Source organism: Passer montanus, unplaced genomic scaffold, assembly GCF_014805655.1.
Source record: "Passer montanus isolate IOZ18808 unplaced genomic scaffold, ASM1480565v1 scaffold29, whole genome shotgun sequence".
NCBI lineage: Eukaryota > Metazoa > Chordata > Aves > Passeriformes > Passeridae > Passer > Passer montanus.
This window is the reverse complement of record NW_024367596.1, coordinates 5,991,241-6,003,667: the sequence shown is the minus strand read 5'-3', so window position 1 is coordinate 6,003,667 and position 12,427 is coordinate 5,991,241. Positions and strand designations below refer to the sequence as shown.

At 38.7% G+C, this 12,427-nt stretch overlaps 1 protein-coding gene across 3 annotated transcripts in view; it reads left to right on the top strand.

The window, feature by feature from the left end:
- The window catches only part of TBL1XR1 (TBL1X receptor 1), a 108,874-nt gene that overhangs the window by 43,736 nt on the left and 52,711 nt on the right, over positions 1 to 12,427 (top strand). For all 3 annotated transcript variants that reach the window (XM_039713501.1, XM_039713499.1, XM_039713500.1), the window contains exon 2: positions 4,009 to 4,073. The gene's annotated coding sequence lies outside the window, so the exon portion shown is untranslated. The remainder of the gene's footprint in view (positions 1 to 4,008; positions 4,074 to 12,427) is intronic.

Sequence of the window (12,427 nt, the reverse complement as noted above, 5' to 3'; positions counted from 1 at the left end):
AGTGAATCCTGTTTCTGTGGGTTTGGAGTGAGTGATTTCTGCGTCTGGATGAACTTTTCTCCAGGATAGTGCTGTCTGCTTATTCTGTATCCCCTCAGATACCCTTTGTTTTAGCAGTTGATTCACATATGTCCATGGACATACAGGTGCTTGTTCCATGTAAGAGTATTCCTGAAGTGTGGAAAGTTGTGCAGCTTTAATGCGATATGAATGCACAAGTTAAGTATTTCTTCTTTGAAACATCTGGAAAGTCAGCTTACATCAGGTTTTTCTATATTTCTGATGGAATAAAGGTAAAAGAACAAAGATCAGGAAATAAAAAATTCTCAATTGACAGAGAAGAGCTGTTTCAAGTAGAGTTTAGGAACTTGTGTGGATGTGTCTCTGGGCAGGTCTTACATACTTTCAATGCTTCCCCTGATGAGGCTTCTTGTAAAACATCCTCGCCCACGCTGCGCTCCCAGAGTGAAGTACAGGAGCAGTCTGTGCATGTTATTTTGTCACTAGCAACCCTACTGCTACCTAGCACTTTCAAGTAATGATTCTTTTTAACAACATCTTGTGTGGTGTGCTGATCCCCCCCCCACCCCCCAACTTACATACACTTGTATGTATTTGTTTCTCCTGAATTTTCTGAGTTGGTATTTATCTCATTTTAGCCTCTCTGTCAGATCTGAAAAGCAGATGTTGTTGTAGACGTGCTGAATTGCTTAAAAAATTTGCCATACATCACTGTGGAACTGTGATTAAAAGAAATAACTTTGGTTTTCTCTGTTTATGTTCCAAGCATAGCAGTGGTAGAATCACCATTAGCTTTGTATGTGCCTATTAACCAAATGAAAGGAAGGATTCAATGGAGTGATTAGTTTTCAATTTAGGCTTTTAAAGTTATTGTCTCATGGTTTTTGCAGCCTAGTTACTGAGGGGAATATCCAGGATTTAGTTATTTTTAATTCTGTTTTGATTGGGACACTTTTTCCAGATACTGAATTCAGATAAAAAGCAGGATACTCAAGGATAATTTAGAAGAAAAGATACTGTGTCCTTAGAAGGCTTTTGTGATTTGGAAAGCACAACATCTAATGACTAAATTTGTTGTTAGAACTCAAATAGCACCAAAATCTCAGAAAGTAGTTTAAACAGTGTGATCCTAAGACGATTAGAGAGAAGCACAAGTTCACATGGGGAACAAGTGCAATTCAAAATTCATGCAGAAAACACAGGTTTAACCATAACACATACCCAGTGTAATGTCTGGGAAGGAGAAAGTAGCACCAATAAAAGCATTTCTGGAAGGAAATGGTTAAACATTTCTGCAAGTGGCATTTAGAGAAATCCTTGCTTTGAACTGATTGTGTTGGAAGCAGGTATGGACTAACATCAGTGCACGTCTGGTCTGTGTGTTTATAACCAGATCTGTCACTGCGTTGGTGCCAGGGTTGTTTTTATCTGTGGTTTCCTTTGTACCACACAATTATTGCTGGGTTGATAGCAGCAGCCCAATCTGTGCAGGCAGCCTGGATGGATATTTGCTGCTTTGATGAAGGTGGTTTGGCATGTTGGTTTTAGCCCTGCAGGTGGGAACTGCCTGGCTCATGCAGGCTGGGTTTAAGGCCTGGTCCCTGTACACCACGTCAGGGTAGGATGCTCTTCACAGGGAGATGATGTTGGGTGTTGTACCGAGTGTTTGGCCCCAAATCTCTGAGGGACATTGGCATCAGTTATGTCATTTTGTGCAGAAAAAACTGGTGTGGGCAAGGCTGGCAAGCGCTGGCTCTGAGCACACGCTGTGCTCATCAAAATCATCTTTCTTTTCAAGTTGAGGGGAGCAGTCTTTATGTTGAACATATTAGTCAACAGGCAGTGGTGAGCTGTTCCCAGCCCTTCCAAGATGAAGGATCCAAACCCACAAGCTGCTGTGCATTCCCCAGGTGTGCCCTACCAACTTAAAAATAATCCACCAGATGCCCTTTAAGTGTCATGTAGAATAGCTGTTACTGCATCTGGGCACCTGTTTAAATCACCGTAACGTGTTGGAATATAAAGGTGAGAGATAGTCTGAAATCAATAAATTGTAACTGTCACCTGCATTGTTTCAAGGTACATGCCAAAATCCAGTAAGATAAATTTGGAAAGAAGAAAAGCTGCTGATGAGGCATTTGTACTCAGCAATTGATTCTGAAGAAGGACATTGCAGAGTTTTCTAAATGTTTACACGTCGCTTCAAGCGCCCTTATTTAAAACTGGAGCCTACAACCAATTAACATTGAAGGAGGAATGAAGTGAAGTCAGTGAACCCTTTCTTTTCTAATTCTCTGCTCTCTTGAGTCTTTGCTTCCAGCTTCTTTCCGTGTCACTGCCCTGTTTAGATGTAAAGCAAAGGACAAGAAGCCTCTTCCATGGATCAGGCGGAAAGGTTTCCCTCTCTGGCTTCGATGATAAGTACTGCACTTGAGATTGCACAAGGGCAAAGAGGTGTTGGAAGGAGACAATTTGGGCAGTGTGTACTGAAGAAAGCCTTTTTTCCTTGAAGAAAATGGTTTATGTCTGTGCAATCGTCCCTTTATTTATGTTTGCAATGTTCCTTCCCAAATGGAATAACCCAAACCAAGCATCACACTCAGAAGCAGGGCCCTCCTCTGCCTTTCTCTGCACACAGCTTTTATCATGATTTAGATTGTTCTCAAAAGAATCGTGGTTGGTTGCTGTTTTGTTCTGCTTTTAAGGAAAACTCTTGTTATAAGCAAATAATGTTTTTATGGGGTCTGCAGAGTGGTGTTAAAGTGTTGTCTTCTCAGCTGATCAGCATCTCTGGCTGTGAAAAAAACAACTTCCTGAGTAGCCTTGCATAGGATACTGTACCTTTTGAGGAGTGGAGTTTCACTCAGCCTATTTACATATTTTCTGCAGCACAAGTACAACTAAGCAAGGAAATAAGAGCATGTTTGCAAATTTTTTCAATTCCCAGCATTCCTGCATTCCTCAGCATCCTCTGCAGTGCCTCTTGCTTGCGCTGTGAAGGTGATGTTATTGCCTGCCTTGTGGGATCTTCTAAGAATAAAATAAGCCCAAATACTGCTACTTTTATTTTGCTTTCTCTTTTTTTTTTTGGTGGATTTTTTTTTTGGGTGGGTCCAAAAATGGCTCTGTAATGAATGATTTCCGGGTGTTTGAGCTTGAAAATTGCACGTGAGAACCTCGTGTTAATCATGAGTCCCACAAACTGTAGTTACTCTTTACTCATAGTAAAAGTTTTTTGACCACAGGTTGCAGATGCTTGGTAAAGAATTTAATCTAAAAATAGTCTGGTAATACTTCATTAGTCACCCATGTCCATCTGTCACCCTTCCTGCACTTTGAGTGGGTGATTAGATTATGTCCTAAAGAAAAGTCGTCTGGCAAGTATTTGTATGGAGGGCAACCACTCAGGGATATTAGTGTGGACAAAAATCATTTGTCACTGCTGAATAAAAATGAATGTTGTACTGGATGGAGTTACCTCATATTTGGACGTCAAAAGCTGTGTGCTTACACTTAAGTTATTTTATTGTAGGGTGCATAAAATTACTGTTGACGTGTAAAGAAAATTATTAAAATGTAGAAAAGTGTGGATTTGTTTGGATTATGTTTTTGTTTGGGTTTTAAAGGTGGACAAGATTTCTTTTGCATTTTGCACTATGAAGATTTCTGTTATTTACATGTTGTCAAGCGTTGCTAGCAATTAGTGTGAGCTGGTGGTTTTTTAATCATTGAGGTCACTGCTGGAGTTGGTAACTCTGGGCTCATGAGCACACCTGTGTACATAAATTGAGTTATTTAGTGCAAGATGTGTTAAGAAAACAGATTTTTCCTTTACTGCTTCACAGTCAATGTAACCATTTTGGAAGTCATACCATTGGAATGTTGATTTTTGTTTGGGGCTTTTCAAAGTGTTTAGATGTCAGTAGCTGTGGTTTCAATACAATAAATACTAACATTTCCTACTTTGTCTCCTTATTTCCCTGCCAGCATCACCCTTCTGTGGCAAGAGGCACCCGAAAGGAAAACTTCTGCATATCAATGCACTGCCAATGGTAAGTACCTTTTTAACTGAATAAAGGTGGCATGGTTTCTCTCTGCACACATGCCATTAGCAGGCTTACACTGCAAATAGTATTTTTAGAATAACTACATTTTAGTATTCAAGTGGATTACTTTCATTTTTTAAGGAACATCTAGACCATTATGCTGTTTGACAGAAATATTACAATTGTACTTGGTTTTATGCTGTGAAAATAGGGGCAGCATGTTAATTTTGAAGTGAGAAGAGTGACTTGACAGTAACATAGCTCATCGTGTTGGTAACTGGTGTTGCTTCCTCTTTTGGAAGAGCCTGTTTGGGGTGAGCTGTAGCCAAGCTGAATGTTCTGTTGTCCCCACTTGGGTGCTCTGCAGTTTGTTTCAATACTAACAACTTTTCCCAGAAAAAAACCCTAAACCAGCTCTGCATTGTCAGGTGTATTTTACTTCAGCCCATTTGGCAGTACAGGACCAGTGAAGTTAAAATCTTAGCTTCTGTAGAAAGGGGCAATCTTATTCCATCTCTGAATGGTAGTGTTACAGACTGCTGCAGATTCATATTTTCAGGCTATCCTTATGGTTTGCTGGTGCTTCCTGATAGCTGTGCAGATGGAATGCAGAGCTGAGACATGAAAGGAAGGACTGGAACTTGCTGCTTCAGCTTTGATCAAACAACCTCTTTTTTAACAGTTTTGGTATCTTATGTTGTCACAGTTCAGGTGTACAAGAGTGGTACCTTCAGCATTAGCCTTAGGAACTAAATGCATAAAGTGCCAGTGTGAATTCTGTATTTAAAGCATCTCTCTCTTGTTGTGCTCAGTACAGAAGTTAAAGAGGTAATGTTTTGAACCACTTGCTTTGAAAACTCAATTTTGGATCTGAGAGCTGAGCTGGTTTCCCTTGGTTTGCATGTGGAAATGGATCTAAAGAATATGTAAATCAATTACAGCCTTATACCTTTGCAACTGCACTGTCTTTGCCCTGTGAGAAAAAATTATGCTCAAAGAGAGTTTGCATGGATGTAACTTCTTCACTTTGAGGTAGTGAGCAATTCTGTTAACACTCAAAGAAATCATGGAGTGAAATGTAATATATTTGTCACAAAGTAAAGCAAATATACCTCTGAAATCAGAAGATCTGCACCAAGGCTGTATGTTCTTTAATAGTCTGGTTTTTAGGCTCAGAGTTTATATGAGTGGAGTTTATATTAATTTGGGATGAACTTCAGGTGGTGGGAATGGATTTGTTGAGTGAGAAAGAATAGTATTTACCTGGTCACTCAGACTGGTATTTTAACTTTTTGGTCCTGAAATGAGCAGTGCTTCTCAGCCTTTTCTAGTATTGTTAAATCTTCATTGTTGTTGTTGACCTTTTTCCAGCAAAATGCTGCTCTGTTTTCTTTTTATTTTGTAGTGGTTGAGTGTTATTTTAGTTATGATTTAAGATACTGATCTGTATTACTGCCTCTCTTAAAAGCATGACTCATTTCATATTAACCTAGTCCTTATACTTCATAAAATTTTAAAATACTGTGAGACTGTACTTGAAATGTTACTGCATTTTGTCCTAATTTTCCCCCTACAAATTATATTAGAAATTCAGAATTGCACAGTCTCAAGGGCATGGTAGTTGTTACAGTGATCATAAAACATACTCAGCTGTTACTTGCAGTGAAGTGAAGTACTCCCCACTCTTGTCTTTGAGGGCTGTTTTTGTGCTGTAAGTTGTTATACTTTATTATTCAAGAGATTTCTAAACCATTACTCACCTCTGATTAACTTTGAGATAGTTTGAATGTAGATTTAAGAGACAAGCTAGACAGATTTTTTTACCATCCCCAAAGTAATTGTAACTAAACCTGTACAGTAAAAAAGACTTTCAGAGGTTTTATTATGTTTTTCTCTTTGCTGTGTGTAAACAAAGTGTGGCCCAGAGGTTGCTGAAGAAAGCAGGTTTTGTATATCCCCCAGAAAGGCCTTGCTTTAACCATGGTTGCCCATGTTCAACACATATATTTGAATAAGAAATTAATTTCTGATTCCCTTGAGAAATGGTTGTAGCATTTTTGGTCATGTTTAAATCCTGATTGTCAGTTCCATTTCTTAGTAGTAAAAACACCCAAAATAACAACTTACACATACTCCATCCTCTTCTGTTGTTTTCTTAGATTTCTATTTACAAGGTAATTAAAAGAAGCTTATTTTTTGCATCATATTATTTTATGATATACATACATATGTTATGTATATGTTAACTGATAAACCAAATAGGGTAAAATACTAGTTACTCTTTAAAAATTATTGTAGTTGTTGGCAATTCTTGAGAAAATTAAATATTGATATTGTGATACAGCATGGCTGTGTTCAGTGATGGGTGTAAGTTCTCCTTCCCATTCTTCCAGCCAAATTTAATGTTCTTCACAATGTCAAAGGAGAGATGCAAAGGCTTAATGAAAAAGGCCTGGTAATTGCAGGAAAGTAAGTGTCTAATGCTACTTTTCTTGGATTTTGAAGGTTCATGTAGAGGCTGATAACTGGGTACTTAATCTGTGGTCACAAGAATTAATGAATGTGTCGGAAATAAAGATCTGAAGTCTTGGGTCTTTGGTCTAAGCAAAAGATGACATCAGGATTCCAACAAGGGCTTTAGCAAATAAATTTTCTTGTTATGTGATGGAACTTGTAGCTTACCCAAGAAAGATTTTCCACTGTGTCTTGCTTTTTTGTGAGTTTTGGAAGCAAACCAGTTTGCCTTTCTGCCTCTGCACGTCATTGAAGCAGGTTTGTGTGTTCACATAAATAATGTGGGAATATAGGAGTGTGCTTTTCTGTGCATGTATTTATACACTCATACAGATGTATATCTAAATTTAGAAATATAGACTGGACTGTGCAAAACCCAGGAGCTTACAGAAAGGTGGAAGCTACCAGTTTGTGACTGTCCCATGCCAGCTTGCTGGGATGGGTTTAACTTTGCAGAGGTAACCAGAAAGGGCTGTGAAGGACTCAAGCTGGGCCATGTGGTGGCCTTCTTACAGGCATCCTGGAAAACAATGTCCATGTTCTCAGGCTTTACATGGATGATTTGACAAAGATCAACACCATGATCAGTTAAAAAGATCTAATGCAGAAGAGAATAGAGGTTGTTACTGTATATTACTAGCTGGCATAGGTAAGGTCTGAGGATAGGCAGAGTCCCCAGGCAAGCGGAGTCATCAACAGCTAAGGCATGTCCTCACAGTCTTGGGGGGAATACCAAGTAGGTGATTTAAATCCATTCTTTTCAGTGCTGCCTACTTCTAGGTGAGCACATTATATTGTGTTTTGAGGGTGTAATGCACCTATTGTGTGTTATGTCAACTGTTCCTACTCGTAAGAGATGGGATAGAACAGCTCTGCAGGCACTGAGTCTCTCGGGCCAGCAAATCCATGGGTGCAGCATTTCAGTGTAATTACCTACAGGGGATTTAGTTCAGAAACAGCAGTAGGGCTTGGAGGAGCTGGGGAGAATGAGTGACTCACTCCAAAGTGAAGGCACTGGAAGATGTCTGCAAAAATTTCCCCAAGACTGCAGCAAGTTGTTTTTAATTTGAATGTCTTTGTGGTGCCTTCAGGTAGTCCTGTGACTTTCACACTCCTTAGAAGACAGGTAAATGAATAAATGGATGTAACTATTAGCCTGTGCTTCCCCAGCAGCTAAACCCATCCAAATACTGATCTGCCAGGCCAGTAAGATAAAAAGATTCCATGCAAAGGAAGGGCATATGAGCTGGAGAGTTGAGTTTGGTGTGGAAGCCTTGTCTCTGCTGGCACCTGCCAAGGACAGCTGGAGGTCTGTGCCTCTAGCTCCAAGGTTTTTGCACTGGAATTGCAAAATTGGCTTTGTTTCAAGAGGAGCTGAATGGCATCTCTCAGCTAGAGGTATACAAAATGAGTATCTGCAGATGAGCAGCTCTTTGTAAGGTGGTGGAGCTGAAGGTTGGTTGTCATACTGAGAACAGGGACCCCTGCTTTCCAGAGTTTATGAAACTTGACAGGACTAAAGATGATGCCCTCAGGAACCTAGAATAATTGATTCAAAATAAATAACTCTACAAGACTAAGGCCCTTATTCTATGAAATACAAATGCATGTGCCTACATGTAATTTTTGGTGTAGGAGTAGTTCTTTTGCAATATAAATAAGGAGTACTTGCATGCATAAAGCTAACCAAGCTTGAAAGCACTTTGAACAGTAGGGCCTAAAAGTGCCCATGAAATTTATTGTTGAGGCTGTTGGTTGTACAGTTTATGGAGTGCAGCCTTAAAAGGGAAAAAAAAATTATTTCTAGAAGGTTCTGAAATAGTCTAAAATAACCAACAACATGAAATTTTGAACTGTTTTGCTCCTTCTGAAATCAGTAGATGCTATTATCAATGAGGGAAGGTGAAGTGCAATGTATTTTCTGTGATAATTTTTGTGGCTAAACAATTATATTTCAAAATGTTCACACATCAGTTCTGTTTATTGGATCAGCATGAATTGGCTAATCTAGTGGTTTATGTGTGGAAGAGGAAATACTACTAATAAGGTGATACAAAAGAAAAGTTCTATTGTGTGGCAGGGTGCAAACTTGTAAGCATTAAACATTTTATGTACACTATTCTGAATCATTTTTGGAAGGGTTTTTGAATTTTCTGTTTCCTTACAGAGAGCAAGTTAAACACACTAGCAAGATCCCTTTCCTTTTTCTGCCATTAAAGTTCAACACTGAATGAATCAACTGCAACGGAAATGAACGGCCTTTAAAAAAATTTAAGTGTTGGCTCTGTTTTGAAGTCACATTTGTCAGAGAACTTTCTCTGCTGTTTCTCTAAGCATTTTACAGTTCAAAAATAAGCTTTGACTAAGAATTCTCGGCAAAATCATAAATATGTAATTATCTAAGCAGCTGGGATATTTAGCCCCTGGCAGGTGCCCAGTGCAGTGCAAGAGCAAAGGGAACTGGGCCAGTATCTCAAGCTAGATGAACATCTTCTAAAACAGGGTGAGGGCCATTGCTGTTCCTTATCTACTGCCATTTCTAGGTTTTACATCTTAAATGTACCTGAAAAGAGGCTGTTTCTGCTGCAATGGCTGTCTTCTCTTACAGCTGGCTTACTCTGTTTTTTTTCATTGTTGTCTTCCTCTGCTTTACCTCTCCTGCCTTACATTTTTTCTGTCTTCGCTGCTTTATACTGGTGTTTGTTCAATAGATAATAGTAGTGCAGTTAGCATTAGATTATATCTTACTTGATCAGCATGCCATCTGCTTTAGAGGAGAGGGAGATTTTGTGTTTGTGCTCTGGGTTCACTGCCATATGCCCATGGTGAAGTTGTATAACCTGAAATTACCCTTTTTCTGCTCTGTTATATGAAAGAATTAGAAATACAGTGCAGTCTTCTCAACATTGACAAAGTTTGTTGCATAGTTAAAAAATTAAACTGGCTTTTGGGTGTACATGAAGTAGGATATTACAGAGAAAACCCAAGGACAGGCTCTTTTGTGTCCCAGCACAAGTGCTGCCATCTGCAGAAGAGCAAGGCTGATTTCACAAGATACCATGTCAATGTGTCACTTGTATCATCAGGCCTTGATCCTGGTTTCTTTCTTGTCAGCAGAAAGTTGATGTTAGTTCAAGTTAACAAAAGTAAAAGCTGCCCTTAGTTTCAGCAGTGCTGATGCTGGGAGATAATGAATATTGCTGCAGGACAACAACAACAATAGGAAGTCTGGAGGCTGTGTGGAATGACACTGCTGATGCTGACTTCTGTTTACTCAGGAGAAACAAGACCTGCTGGCTTCAAAAACCAGGACCCTGTGTGGCCATCAGCATGGATGGCATGGCTAGAAGTCTGTATTTGCTTTCCAAGTCTTTAGTTCACTCACTGGTTAGAAACAGAAACTGTAGTCAGTGGGTTAGTGCACCCATATTTGTAAATAAAGGTCATGTGTGGTATTCTTACTGTAATTTAGTGAACAAATGTAAGAAACTATTCAAGACAAGGGATTTGAATCCTGTACTGAGCATATGTACGTAGGATTGGCATCCATGAATTTAATATTCACACAAATGGAGGGTATTGATGTCAAATGTGAGCCATAACTGGAATCTTTGACCTCATTAATGATAGTCATGAAATCTTCCTCTTTCACTTAATTTCTTTGGGCTGTAGATGGACCACATTTTATTGCAGTCTACATGTGTTTTAAAAATGTTTTATCTCGTGTTCAGGTGTTTAACAACTGTTTTAAAAAAAGCTAAAAAAAGTGGCATGAGTTAAATTCAAGTCCATCATAACAATGTGAGAAGTAGAGAATTTGAATAAAGTAATAAACTGGGCATGTGGTGTGACTTGGGAATGGTTCCGTGCAGGACAAGGGAGTTGGACTCAATGACCCTTGTGGGTCTCTTCCAATTCAGCTGATTCTGTGAAACTGGTGAAGGAATTTTTATAAAATCAGCCATTTCACTCTCTTATAACTTGTTTTTTCTTCTAGCTTAGTTGACACTTTTTATGAGATCAGCCATGTACTTCTGGTAAAGGGCATACAGTAAGCCAAATTACATATACATGATGGGCTATGAAGAAGTTATTTTGAGTGTGTGCTTACTGATGAGAATCCAGAATAAAGTCACTGGTGGTTAAAATGAACAGAGGGCAGATCAACCATCAGAGCAGAGTCTTTTTCCATGAATAAAAGAAACAAGTTTAAAACTATCAGGTACATAACACACAAATTAAGGGGAAAATAGATGGTCAAAGGTTAAAGAGGAAATGAAAACACAAGTTTTATGGTCACAAGATCAAATGAGGCATTAGTTAATTTTCCTTTTTTTGGTGCAGTTCAGCAGAAGTTCAAGTAATTCAACCGAGTGATTGAACTGGAACAGGAAAGAGTGCCAGAAAAACTGGTTGCTAATAACATAAACAGAAAAAATAATCAAACGAAATTACAACTTGATGTCAGCATTTCACGTTAAAATGAATTTGAAAGGGCTGGAATTCCATCCTAGTTCATAGAACCTGATTTACATAGAAAACGAATTTGTAACAAATATTATTTTAACAGCTGATAAATTATTCTACTAATAAGCCATGAGAATAGATTTAACCAAGAAGTGGCTGAGGCTCAGATAGTGTTTTCTGGAGACTGACCATCTGGGAAATTGGAAGTAACCTGAGTAGTAAGTAAGGGTATCTGAACTGTGAGGAGGTGACTTAATTATGTAAATAGCAAGTGGAAACCACATTAGGGATGCTGGGGTTTTGCTGTAAATAGAAGATAAAATACAACTTAATATTTCCTACCATTGATATCCCAAGGTGATGTGCTGCTCTTTAGGCAAGATCATTGCTGCCTTTTCTTGTACACATTTCATACTGCTTATGATAAGCAAGTAACTGGTATGTGTTTGAATTTATGACTGCAAATGCAGCTTAGAATAGATTGTTGGCATACCTTTCCCCTGGCCTAATTCCTGGCTTCTTTTATGTTTAACTTTTTCTAAAAACAAAATCCTTTTTTGCTGAACTGTTCAATTTCGGTTATTATTAAGGTTTTTCCTCTGCTGCTGCAATTTATGAGGTTCCTGTTTGAAAGGCCTCCCCAGTTGGTGAGCAGACTCTTGCACATCCCAGTTCTTGGCTCATTTGGCTCATACTGGGAGCTGTGGTGAATAGGCTGTTGTGGAGCAAAGTAGCTTCCACTGATCCATCCAGTTTTGTTTTAACATCCTTTTTGCTGAAGCTGACAGAAATTTCTCAGCAGATTGACCTCCTCATTGCCCACAGGAACAACTGTTGCCATTGTGTTTTGTGGCTTTTTTTGTTGGTTAGTTGTTTTTTTTTGTTTTTTTTTTTTTTTAGGTGGCTTGTGTTTTTTTATTCACATGTCTTCATGGTAGTCCATGTATTTCAATTGAATTTCCTTTTCATCATAATGCAAACTACATAAACTACTGATTTTTTTTTTTTTTTCTTTCAAAATGCTAATATTTCAATTGAATTTCCTTTTCATCATAATGCAAACTACAGAAACTACTGATTTTTTTTTTTCTTTCAAAATGCCACTGTCAAAGCACTTGCAGGGTTTACCCCATTGAGGTTGACTTGCACTTGGGCTGTCTCTGTTTTCATCAGACTGCTTTTCAGTCTGTTCACAGCTGGATGTGGATTGTGGCATATTTAGAAGAGGAATGAGTGTTACATGTGATCCTCTGAAATATCTTAGTCCTGATGTCCAAGTGTCTGGAGTTCATGGGGGCTGGGACATGGAGCAGAAACTGTATCCTGAGAGAAAACAGTGTAATGATCAGAAACACTATAGTTCAGCAAATTCAGAAGCA